The following is a 13,721-nucleotide window of genomic DNA, read 5'->3' as shown; positions in this document are numbered from 1 at the left end:
CTTGAACCGCTGGTTTGGACGACGAGTCCGTGGTCGGGCCCAATAAGGAAATCCTTAGAGAATTAGGTTTTGGAAATAAAATTGATATAAAAGGGATTAATTTTTTTTTTTTTTTTTATTTCCATGACCAGTGCTTCCATCACCCCTCCGCCACCTTCACGTCAACAGGAGCAGGAGAAGTTCTCCACCGATCAGCGCCGCCATCGCCGGTGCCGCCGTCGCCGTTGCCGCCGGCCAAATTCCGGCCGACCAGGTGCGTTTTTTTTTGCTGATGTTTATGATCCTCATGGGTTGTTCATGCTTTGATCATGATGAAGTTATATACATGTGTGTATATTAGAGTGAGTTTTATGAAAAACCCTCGTTTTTGAAAACGTATGTTCGTTCGATCGTTAGTTTTGCAAACTAACTATAATCCCTGATTTAGGAGAGATATTTTTTTTAGTATATGGACCTAGGTTCAGTCATAAAACTTAGTTTATGAGCTTTCATGTGTACCAAGGTTCTATCATAAATGAAGTGAATTTTCATGAAATCAGAATAATCTTTCGTTTTAAAGACAAATAACGATGACACGAAGGAGAATATGTATAATGAACTTGTGTCCAGTGATAAAATCTTGCTTATGAGCTTTCATGTAAATACAAAACTTTATCATATGTATGAGATGTGAGCTTTCACAATATTTTTTGAAATAAACCTTCATTTTAAAGACAAATAATGACGATACGAAGGAAAAATAGTATTTTATATATATATATATATATATATATATATATATATATATATATATATATATATATATATATATATATGTATATATATATATATGCGGCCGTGACATATATTGTGTAAAATATGATGATATATTTTATTTGCATGAATTAGATAAAATTCTTGAAAATTTATGTAAGCAATGTTGCATTAATTGCTGTTTTTTGAAAAATCAGAAACGTGGGTTTTGAGGAACCTTCGTAGATAGAAAATATATTTATGATGAAACATTTTATTGTTGTAAACTTCATAGGTAAGTTGTGTGAATGTTCACATTATGAAAATTGTGTCCGTGATTTTATGAAAAATCAGTTTCGAAATTAATAAAGTTTCGTTCGTTTTTGCAGTTTTCGAAGAGACGAACGATTTTGAGGTGTTAACTCTACCGTTACTATCACTATTGTTAGTGGAAGTACAAAAGTTAAGAGTTAAGAGTTACCATTTTTACCATATTTCCTTGATTCGTGTCTGGACATCATACTGAAGTAGAATGTAATGTGGACTTTGCAGTTGTTTTTAGCAAAATGACCAATTCCCCAACCAACGATACTTCAAGGGACGAATCGCATACTGATGATGACATCTCAGGGATGATGCATGCATGGACGAGACCTCCATTGGTGAAGAAGAGGAGGATGCCACTGGCGTGAAGAACATTCCGAATATAGACGACGCATTCTTTGAGGAGGATCCGAAAGGAGCTGAAGCATATCTCAAATCCCCAGTATATCTTCTTCTGATCAACCCTAGGACTGTGACTCAGAATAAATTGGTGACCCCGAAGATGGTAATACGGCTTTGTCTCGAACGAGGGCCTTTCCTTGCATCGACCAGAGAGTTTAAGCTTTCCCGACGCCCTTTGGAAAAAATTTCTGGATGGGCGAGGCATATGTTGGGCTTCCCTCATGTCAGGGCTATGCTCAACCAGGCACAAGTGACGAGAGCTATTCAAGCTTCTGGAGACTTGTCTATTAATCATGATGTGAAAAGTATCGTGGCTTTGCTGGCTCGTTGGTGTGTTCCCACTCACACCTTCATATGTAGATGGGGAGAATTTACTATTACTTTAGAAGATGTGGCTGCTTTGATGCACCTCCCGATTACAGGTAATTTCTATGGAGGTCTTTCGGGTGAGGAAAAAGTGGTTTTTGACACTCTGACAGCTGCGATGGAAGAAGTGAACAAGGCGTCTGGTAGTAAAGGTTGTTATGCCCATTGGTTGACACGTTGGTGGCCAAGAGATGAAGTTTCTGATAGTCCCATCACCGACATGTTACCTATTGCCACTTTCTTATGCTTATGGTTATCCAGAGACATATTCGAAGACAGTGGACATTTGTTGAAGCCTTTCGTAATCCCTTTTGCTATTAAGATGGCTCAAGGTGAGCAACTCCCAATAGGTAGCTTATTCCTAGGTTCCTTGTATTCTAACTTAGACTCCTTGGTGTTAGATTCTAGTGTGTCGAATGGCTTCATGAAGATTGAGTGTTATGTTAACACGATGTTTCTTCAAGCTTTGATTTGGGAGCACTTCAAGAATTATGCGCCTATCCCACGTAATATCCTGCAAGGACCAAATACTGATGCCCGTCACATCTTCACCGAGAAAGATAATGCCTGAATCATGCGTTGGTCTACAAAGCAGCCTCAGTCTAAAGCACGCCTCATTGATGTGTTGGATGAAGAATCGGAGTTCGACTTTCGTCCGTGGGTGTCGGTTCCTGATTATGTTTCTCAACCAACGACTTTCAATACTGGAGAGTGCACGACTCTGAAATCTGGTGCTAACCCGAATGATGGTGAGAGATCCTTCATGTTGAGCTGTACTCCTGGTCACTTGTTATCCATTATGCATGGAGAGTGGGATGTAGAAGAATACAACATTGATTGGGAGGATCGACAAATGGGTATGGATCAATGTGTTCCAACTACCCGGAGAAGGAAACCATCAGTTGATCAGCTTGCGTCTCGTTTAGATCACACTCACGTGGAAGGGAGTAGTTACTGGTTTCCTAGTTCTGATAGATTTGCATATGTAACCCCAGGTTATATAGAATTCTGGCATCAACAATTTGAGAGGTTGCATGAATTCGTGACAGTTAGTCATCCTTCAGTGAAGATTCCTCCGTCTGCTGAGATGATCTCTGGTCGACCAAGACTGAAGTACCTTTCTGGTGATAAACCAAAATTATCTCCAGGATGTTCTCAAGTAAGATTCTCCACGTGTCTTTTATGAAACCATGGTAATTGTATTCTGATCATGTTATTGAATTCTTTACAGGACGGTCGTAGCGTAAGACCTCGAATCCATGCAGATATTTCAGATATTGGAGAAGTTGTTCACGGCGGAGAAGGAAGGAACAAAAGTTATAAGTTGTTACCTAATACCGCGAAGTCCCCAGTTCGTTCTTTGGTAAGTTCCCAATATTTCTCACCGTGAATTTCATTGCTATTAACATTAGAATCATGAAGCCAATGTTGTTAATTTTGTTGCAGAATTTTACTCCATCAAGTCTTGAAGGTCTTCAATTTTCTGCTACTGAACAAGCAATCGTTGATTTGAGTGACGAAGAAACTGTAAGTATTTCTTCACATGTTCAAATGTGGTGCTTCATAGATGAAAATATTGATTGTAAAGGACGTGTACAGGAGGATGTCGTCACGGAGATGGAGAATTATGGAACTCAATCATCCTCTGGGAATGGGAATGGAGGTAATTCCCAAGATTCGGGGCCGGATGGAAGTGATGTTCCTCTTGTCGTTGATGTGGACGATTCCAACCCCTTGGACACTCTGGAGACTCCTCAAGTAAGTATATATCCTGTATATTATTCATAGAAGTATAAAAGTGCTGACTTGTGAATGAATGAATGAGAACCCATGTGAATATATGAAAACTTAGTCGAATTTCGTCGTCAGAAAATTCAGAACCCAGCTTTTAGTAAAAACGCTGTAGAATCTTCGTCCGGAGTCGGATTTTGATGATCTGCATGTGAAAATTCAATCCCGGAAAATTTCCAAGGTTTACTACAGAAGATTTTTAAGTTTTGAGCACGTTCGGAGCCTAAAAAAGGCGAAATAGTAAACTTCCAGGAGATTTCCAGAACTTTTTCAGATTGCGCATCACTTGATATTTTGGCCACATCTACTCGCTCGTTGATCGGATTGTCATGAAATTTTGACATGACATAGAGGACATCCATACGAAGATAATAGCATATGACCTATACTCATATTCCTTGTAGATCGCTCCCAGTTCGTCTCTTAGTACAGGGAGAGTTCAGTTTCTTCAGACGGACTCATCGTAAAATGTGTTTTCATGACTTTCATGTTATTTGCTCGTGCCTTGAATGTAGTATGATGAACTTTGATGATATTGCCTTGCGGGTATACTGTGTTTCATAATCTCCTTTGGCTTCGTGACTCTAACCTCATGTAATCTTCGTATTAGGTGCTAAATACCGAAGTTGAGGATACTGGAGCCAATGATTAACTCTAACCCTTCCGAAGTTATTGATGAAGAGACACCATCCCTGCACTTCGAGGCCATGAGAAGGTCGCTGCTGATGTTATGGAAACCAGATGGTTGTTGCCTCAGTGATAGAAGAAACCGAGATAGCAGGAGAATACCGAAGGAACTGTTGCTTTGGTCGTGGAAGCCGCTCCAGTGACTGAGAACCGTATAATAGTGTATGAATATCCAACTGCAGGGGTTGCTTTCGATCCTCCCTTTAACACTTCACTCCCGTATCATGAACTGGTCGGTGGATTCAGCGTTCCCATTGGATATGCACGCTTGTACGAGACGATATGGAAGAAGTTTGGCCACATGATCGTTGACAGGAACCCTGGGCGTGCTTATGCTTTAACCATGCAAGTAGGCGTTATCTTGCGTGTCGTGAGTGATATGCATACGAGACCCAGGAATACCGTGACTCCAGATATACTCTTTGATTGGGAGTTTAACTTGGAGAATTCAGAAAGACTTGGCCTCAACGTGAAATGGCTTCGTAAGCAAATAAACGTTATCAAGGATTCATGTGAGAAGAACATACCCTTTCCCAATGATGCTGTGAAGGAGAAGGAGGACAAGATTTCCAAGCTGACCGAGGAGTTGAACAAGGAGAGGGCGGCTTTGCAAATCTTGAAGGATGCTGATGAGCGAAAGCCTTTTCTTGCTGATCTCTTGAACTTCTGAACTTCTGAGAGATGTGAGGTTTATACTTGGGTTTTGATATTTAGATGGTTTTGGATTGACTGATGGTTAAGGATTTTCTTGTAGATTTGATAGAGATTTTCTTTTACGAAATATGAACTGAATTTTGATAAATTGCTGAATTCAAATACTGATTGCAAGTATTGCAAATGTTTTGGAGGAATTGAAATACAAATGAAAGAAAATCCTAAATGTTAAATCCCAACGCCATGAATGCTTCAACGCCCAATACCTTAAATGTCCAATAATTTCAGATAAACGCCTTGAGCCAATTTTCGTGAATTACTGGTAGGGTTCTGCCATCTGTGTTGATCAATTTGTAGTATCCTCCGGCCACGGACTTAGCGACCATGAATGGTCCTTCCCAATTGGAGTTCCTTGTAGAATGAAGACCGCGCTGAACTGCTTTGAGAACCAGGTCCCCTTCATGAAACTTGTTAGGCTTGGTCGATCGTGCCTTGAATATCTTCCGCTGATTCGGAATTCCCTGTTTGATGGAATTCCACGATTGTGGCACATATGGACACTCGCGCGGAAGAGAGTATCCAGCATAGTGTTGATCATGCTTAGCCAAGTCTTCAGCAATAAACCTCTCGATGGAGTGACCGATTTGAAGAAGTTCTGAACCCAACCATTGAGTGTAATATTGCTGAGGTGAAGTTACCCACTCGTAGCTTTTGATGACTGCTAAATTGTTCATGGGGAAAGTCCCTGGACCATAGTAGCGTATTTGAACATTGGTAATATTGGAGCAAGAGGAATAAGACTTGCCTGAGCTCGAAACCTTCTGACAAAGGTGTGCGGATTTTCTCCAAGTTCCTGCGTAAGCCCATCATCAGAGTTTTTACTTCTTCCAGATGCTCAAACGGTGGTGTCCTCTGCTTCGTCTTCCGACTCGGAATCCTTGTCGATGACAGGATGTGTTGAAGGCATCGTTATCCTTCCGGCATGAATCCAAGTTCTTCCAAGGACCATGTCGTACCCAGGGTCTTCCCGGATTATGAAAAACTTGGCCTCAGTGCAGATCAATCTTTCCGTAACTTTGAGAGTGATGAAGCCGTATGCGTCTCTGGAGATTCCTTCGTGGTCCCTAATTGCTATGGGAGCGTGGGTGGCTTCCTGTCGAGTAATACCGGCAGCTCTGAGAGTTTTCAAAGGGATGATGTTGACACGGTACCAACATCGACGAACGCCCTTTTGAACTCATTTCCTTTAATGTGCACTGTGGTGAGCAGTCCCCAGTCATACATTTCTTTGTCGGTGGCTGAAGATTCGGTGGTGGTTTCTTGGATCAGCAGACGTTTTCCGGACACGATGTGGTTCAGTGCAGCAAACATGTCTTTCCTTTGAGCTTTCGAAAGATACAACAACTCGCAGACATGTTCGATCAGAGATTGACCGCTTCCTTGACAGGAGGTTCAGAGATGGTAAAAGTTCTGACTGGGAGGGGGTTTTTGTGCACCCCTCAGTCCCCAGGTTGAGCTCTCCTGATTCGACCTTTTCTTGAATATGCGCTTCAAAATTTTGCAATCACTTGTGGGATGGCTGACGTATCTATGGAACGGCAATACCGAGGATTTTCCATGGCCTCTTCAGTTGGTTCCTTCTTGACATAAGGTAATTTGATTGCACCATCTTGAATCCAGGCATCGAGTAGTTCATTAACTTCTTCCATTGAACAGGGAAAATCAGGTGCTTCTGGATCTTCCGTATGCTGAGGAGGGATTTTCGAATTCTCCTTCTTGTGTGCCTTTGAAGGGGTGGAGGAAGTCTTGTGCTGTGGTTCTGCTTTTCGCTTACTCCCTTCCGCGACACATTTGTTGAAGGTTGCAGGTTGTACTGCTTGTTGATCAAACGCCTGCTTCCTCGAGTGTCTTTTGAATCCTCAGTCTTTGTAGACTTTGCTCTTTCCAAAAGAGCGGGTGCAGTGGTTGCCGACCTCTTCGCAGCTTCGTGAAGCTCTGAGAAAGTCTGGAATCGAAGGTTTTCTAGCAAGGCCCTGTAGACCGGGAGCATGCCATTGATGCACAAGTCCACCAGTTGTTGCTCCGTGACGTTTGGGTCATGACAATCCAGGGCTTGGACTCTGAACCTTTTCACATAATCATTGGGATTTTCACTGACCCTCTGAAACATCCTTCCAAGGTCGGAGAGGGTGACCTGTTCTGACACGAAGAAGTATTTCCTGTAGAATGCGTTGACCATTTCTCCCCAATTGTTGATAGTCCCTGGTGCGATGTTGTTATACCAGGTGTATGCTCTGCCTTTCACAGATTTCGAGAATTCCTTGAGACGAACGACATGATTATGTTCATGTTCTCCCAGGGATTCGAGAAAACGAGAGACATGTTCCCTAGCATTGCCAGTTCCATCATATAAGGTGAAGGTTGGAGAAACGTAACCTTTGGGGAGTGGAATCTTCTGCGTAGCGGCAGGATAAGGAGGTTGATGACGATGGACATGCGATGTTTTGTATTTTCCAAGGTTCTCCAAAAGGTGCTCCAGATCCTCGCGAGTGATGAAATTCGATGATCCCTTCGCTGATGAGTTGTCTGCAACAGTTTTGTGGACTTCGTCGTCTTCTACTGTATGGATTGGAATTACTTCAGGATCGTCGTCTGAGGATTTCTCCTTCTCCTTTCCCTTCTCTTGAGTCTTCTCTGATATCTTGTCAGTAATAGTTTTTAGATAATTACACAGCTCCTTCTGTGTAGCAGCCATGTCAGTCTGATTCTTTGCAAGAGTCTCTTGCGCTTTGATAAGATCAGCAATGGTAGGTTGTGGATCTCCTATGACTTTTTCAGGGTGTCGTCCGGACAGTGGATGACCTTCGACGTGAGGAGAAGTAATGTCACCACCATCAGTGTTGGAGGTCGGAATTGTCTCCGGGATATTCTAGTTGTTGTTGTTGCTAGTGCTAGCACTGTTTGTGTTAGGATTCGTAACTGAACCCGACCTGAGATCAACCATCTTGTGAAATTGTGAGATTGTAACCGAGAGAATTACCTCCCACTGTGGTCGCCAATCTGTAGATGGGTAAAAACGATTTGTTGGTTTTTAAGGAATTGAGGAGACGACCGTACGAAGGAGACTCCTCGAACCGAGCAAAATGTTAAACCTCACACAGATGCACCGCTGCAAAGAGGGTGCGTTAGATCCGAGAGATCAATCTATAGTACTCCGGCATAAATAAAGACAATGACTGTTCCAGAGTAAATTCGGTCACAAGAGAGGATGAGTTGATCTGTAGGAGGGAGGCTGAGAAATGTGTGGAATCAATGGTAATCAAAGATTGTGGGTTTGTGAATTCTGAATACGATAAGCTCTGAGTGATTGAAATTGCTCAATTGATGAGTTGATGATCTCGTTTTTTCAGTTTGACGTGAGATTGATGACACTGATGATGCTGATGATTCAATCATGATTCAAAGACTTATTTATATTGCTGGAATTTTAGACACCATGATCCCATGAAGTGTGACAGTTGATGTAATCAAGGAGTGGGAAAGTGGAGATCGTGTTTGGAACCAGTTGCTCAACATGTGGAGACTTGGTCGATTTTCCACCCACTACCTCGTGAATTCCTTCAACTGATTGTACGACTTGCTCACATTTCATCGTGTGTTTGAACACACGTGCCGTAGACCGCCAGACCAAAACCCTAAGTGATATCCCCCCAAGTGACACGATTGACGTCTCGTGGTTTGTTAGTCAATTGATGAATTCGTGGTTTGGTGGGAAGATGAGTCCATGTAGTTGCTGAGTGTCAAACATGATATTCTGAAACTCATGAATTGAACATGTCATGAGACAGAGGTATAATTCTTACGATGAAGTGAGCAAGTGTTGCTCATTAGATGGATCGTTGAATATTGATTGTTGAACCAATATTCCTTGGTTTGAGCAAATATTTATCTTCTGAGCAAGTGTTGCTCATGTGATGAATTGTTGAATATTTGATCGTCTGAGCATGTGTTGCTCATCTGATGGATTATTGGCAGCGTACCAAAATATTAATTAGAATACTGGTCGTTGAACCGAGCATAATTAATAAAATTAATGACCATGAGGCCGTCGTAAAATTATTAAGGTTGGAATCTGGAATGATGATCCTTGGATTCAGAAACCCTAATTTGATCAATTGATAATCAATTCATGGTTTGTCAGAAGTTTAACCATGGGACGAAGGAGGGAGCGACTACATGGGACCGTGGATCAACCATGTAGTGTCCATATGCTCACGTGAGCAAATACGAAGAACTCCTGAAGATTTGACGATTTGTTGGTGGAAGAATGATTAATTGCTGGCTTAATCATTTATTCAAAATGCCTGTCTAAGTCTTAGGTGAGAAAACCTAATTAATTATGACGAGGCGAGGGACCGACCATGGAGTAATAAAACCGGCCCTCAGATGTCACGTGACCTCCTGACGATCACTTCATGAAAATCCAAAGTGTTTGGAAGAGTTTTGGACCTAATACGAGCAATTGTGCAAATTAGGTCAAAACTGTGAAAATTGATGGGACCGGCTTCCGTGAGCCAAATAACCAATCTTCGTCGGTCAAGATAGCGTTCTCATGTCCCCAAGGCGTCCGCGTCTCAGTCCTGAGAATTTTGATATTTTCTGGCGTGCAATTGAGCATCCATTCGAGAAAATATGCCAAAATTAGGGTTTCGACGAAACTGAGGAAAACACCATGAGATGATGAAAAATAATTATAAAATAAGGAATGAGGAGGCGTGGGACCGCCGTGGTCAAGGCATGGTCGGCAGGTCGTGACCACTGTCCCGTGATGCCTTTTCCTTAATTTTATAATATTTTGATGATTTTATGAAAAATTCATGAATTTTGTGAAATTTGATGAATTTAAGGAGTTTCCATGAATTGAAGGAGTTTTCATGAGTTCAGGGAAGCAAAAAATATTAAAATAATAAAAACAAGGGAGTGTGGGACCGTGGAGGAGGAGCCGGCCGGCTATAGACCGGTCCCACGAGTTTTTCATCATTTTTTAATATTTTTTAGGTATTTTTGATGATTTGAGGTATTTTTTCCTAATTTGAGAGAAATACCATAAAATCAAGGAATTTGATGAATTCAAGGAAAAATAGGATAAATAATAATAAAATAATAAAGCAAAGGGCGTGTGGGACCGGCTAAGGCATGGTCGGCCAGCTAATGTCCCGGTCCCACAAGTTTTTCATAATTTTATCTTATTTATTATTATATCATGATTTGTGCAAAAATACCATGAAATCAAGGAGTTTTTTCATGAAATCACAGAAATAATAATAATAATAAAATAATAAGGAGCTGTGGGGTGTGGGGCCGGTTGGGACCAAGGCATGCCCGATTGGCCAATGGTCACCCCCCACACTCTTTTTTTTAATTTTATATTATTTTTTATGGATTTATGGAAGTACCATGAAACCGAGGAGTTTCCTCGAGACGAAGGAGATTTGATAAAATGAGAGAATTTTCATCAAATCATGGAAAATAATAAAAATGCATTAAAAATAAAAAACAGTCGTGGGATTGACCACGACACGGTCGGTCGGTCGTGTGTCCGTGATCCCAGCACCCTGGTCAATATTTTTAATTATTTATTATTTTCTTCTCTATTTTGCATAGGTTCATCGTTTCGTTGTATTTTTGAAATACTCGTTCGTGTGGTGACTGTTAGTGTATCGTCGTTGAATACGCCTTCACCATTTGAATCGAGGCTTACTTAGAGGTAACTCAGACGCCCGGTTGTTGATTATTTATTACTAATTGTGGAATTCAGTGGAGAATAATTCACAAAACTGAGTAATAAGATGTTTATTATTAATTCATAGGATCGCTGAGGATTCGACTACGAATTCAGAATAATAAAGTGAGCATTACCATTCCATGGGATCGTACATTCGACCATAGAATCAGAGTAATTAAGATTTATCTATTACTATTTATGAGACCAGTTGTGGATTCGATCATGAAATCTGAATAATGAGATAATATAGTTATTGCTATTCTATGAGATCAAGCCGTGGATTCGATCATAGAATCAGAACAATTGTTATTGCCACTCCATAGGACCAGTCGTGGATTCGACCATGGAATAGGAGAAATGATAGATTATTCTGGGAATTCAGTAGTGAATGTCACGGCAGAATTAATTTTAATCAGGAATAATTAACTTTGTGGCTCTGTACTAGCAGAGAAAGCTGTCTAGGAGCATTAATTATCCCGATATGAGCTTGTCGGTAAGTCATATCTTTATATAGTCAGGGTAAACTCCTTGTTTGTTCCTGAAGACGTTATCGCTCTATACTAGCAGAGCAAGCTGTCTAGGAGCCGTCTGAAAGTGTTCAGTATTCATGAGATATGCCGTTGTCCAGTCGTGAGACTACATATTTACATGTACTCTGAGAGAAAATACTCTCCGTTGAGAATTCGATGAGAGAGTCGTGTCTCGATACTCACGTCTGATTGCTGGATCAGAGCTTCGTATAATTATGAGTTTACGATTTTAGCCTTTGTCGAAAATCCCACCATCTACAACGCTTAGTTGCGACAACACCTGACATGTTAGAAGAACAAGCCTGCCAGTAAAGAAGAGCCTCATGATGTTCGCGGAAGCATACATCTCACCAACAGGCAATACAACCTTCAGCCTTCTGTAAGCAGTTTCACTAAAGCAGCAAGAGGAAAGACACCGAGATACAACATCCTGCGCGTCCAAAATTTCCAACTTTCAACTCGAGCACCACGTGCAAGACTACCGCAATAATGAAACAACATCCATGGTATTTCATATCTGGATCGACGGTAACTACATCAATGAGAGACGCTTTCAGAATTTGTCTCCCGTGGAAAAAGTAGTTCCGTTACCAAAGGAGATTGCACCTGGGACTTAAGAGGGTTCCAAGTTCGTGCAAGTTGCCACCACGCCTCTCCCTGCCAGTCTCTTCTGATCACATCTGCTTCCAAGAACTGTTGTTGCTCGTCGATTGATACCATCCAGAGTTTCACCATATCAACAACTATTACGTACAAAAGACCCATCAGGCATACAAGATGGAGCCTACGCCTACGCTTGGGGACTGAGGCTCAGCATGAAATTCCTTCGCCGTCAGTCAAGAACTTGTTCAACACAGGAGAGGTAGTAAATCAATAAGCATTTAATTCGCAAAGGGAAACCAAGATGAAGAACAGGCCGCTTCAGCACTCTCCAGCAGAAGCTGCTTCAGCGCTCTCCGGTTCCTGCAAGCAGCATGGGTCCCACGAGCAAAGGGAAGACCGATGTTGGTTAGCAAGACCGGTATTAGTCAGCAAGACGTCACAACAGCAAGGCCGGTGACGGTCGAGGCAGCGATGTCCGTAAGCAAGGTCGGAGTTCGTCAAATCAGCAAGGCCGGTGTTCGTCAAGGCAAGGCCGGTGTGGGTCAAGGAGCAAGTCTGGTATTGGGAAACAGGTTTGGTGCCTGGTCAAAGCAGGCACGCGGTGGGTCCCACTTGATCAGGCACAGCTATCCCCAGATTGGTCAAAGCAGGCACAACCGCCCCCAAGCAAAATAGGCACGCGGCGGGTCCCACGTTCAGGAAAAGCAAGCAAGGCTGGTCTTGAGCCACGTCAGCAAACAAGGCCGGTGTTGGTCGAATCTACGAAGTCGGAGTTGATCAAGATCATAAGGATGGTATTCGAATGAAATAGGCGCACACAGCAGGGACGGTTTTCAGTCGAAGCACATGGCCGACGTTTGAAGCATGTACACGGTGGACCCGTGTTTAATTGAAGCATGCACATCTGCCATGTTCGAAGCAAGCATGCTTACATCGGGTCCCACGTTCGACCAAAGCAGGAACAACATGCCCACGTTCGACCAAGCAGACACATGATGAGTCCCACGGTTGAGCGAAGTAGTCGGGCCCACATGCCTATCAAACATGTGCAACAGGGTAACGTTTGGTCGAAGCATATACGTGGTGGGGTCCACATCCGTTCAGGGTTACATGCACGGTTGTCTATGGGAAGAGGAGCATACAAGTTCTATTCCCTTCTTGGCTCAAATACCCGAAGGAGAAAACCGGTCCCACCAAGGTCGTCACACCTGGCATAATCCCACGAACAAAGCAGGCGCAACAGCCCGTCGATTAGGCACATCAAGCCCACGTTCGATCAAGCAAGCACAATAGCCCCTCGACCGAAGCAGGCTTAACAAGGTCGATCCAACAAGACCGACATTCGAACGGAGCAAGCACGGAGCAGGCTCTCGACCAAAGCAGGCATAGCAAGGTCGATCAAAGAAGGCAAGACCGACATCATACTAGGGGAACGCTCGTCTGGATCCCTCTTGAACGTGACATGCTCCAAGGACAGGAAGACCTGTCTCTCCTGGTAACATCTAACTTTGTCTCATAAGTTTTATCTTTAACTGTCACCATCTCATGCCTACCCCACAATAATGCAACCATTATGCGCTAGGCAGGGGACTTAATGTTGATGGTGGATTTTAGTTCAGAGCTAAAATTGCAAAAGCCGAAATTATGCGCTAACATCCCGCAAAGGATAAAGCCACTGATAAAATAGAGAATACTTCTCCATTGAAAACTTATAGCATTATCAATTAATGCATGACCAGCCTTGTATTTCCTGTACTGCTTCACTCTTATCATTATTGGTGCGGCATGACGACTGAGTGTTACTCTCAGCAGAGCAACACGAATCTCCAAGCATTAAATAAGGAGGC

This window comes from Papaver somniferum, chromosome 2 (genome assembly GCF_003573695.1).
Source record: "Papaver somniferum cultivar HN1 chromosome 2, ASM357369v1, whole genome shotgun sequence".
NCBI classification, from domain to species: domain Eukaryota; kingdom Viridiplantae; phylum Streptophyta; class Magnoliopsida; order Ranunculales; family Papaveraceae; genus Papaver; species Papaver somniferum.
The sequence above is the reverse complement of the archived record's forward strand: the minus strand, read 5'-3'. Positions refer to the sequence as shown.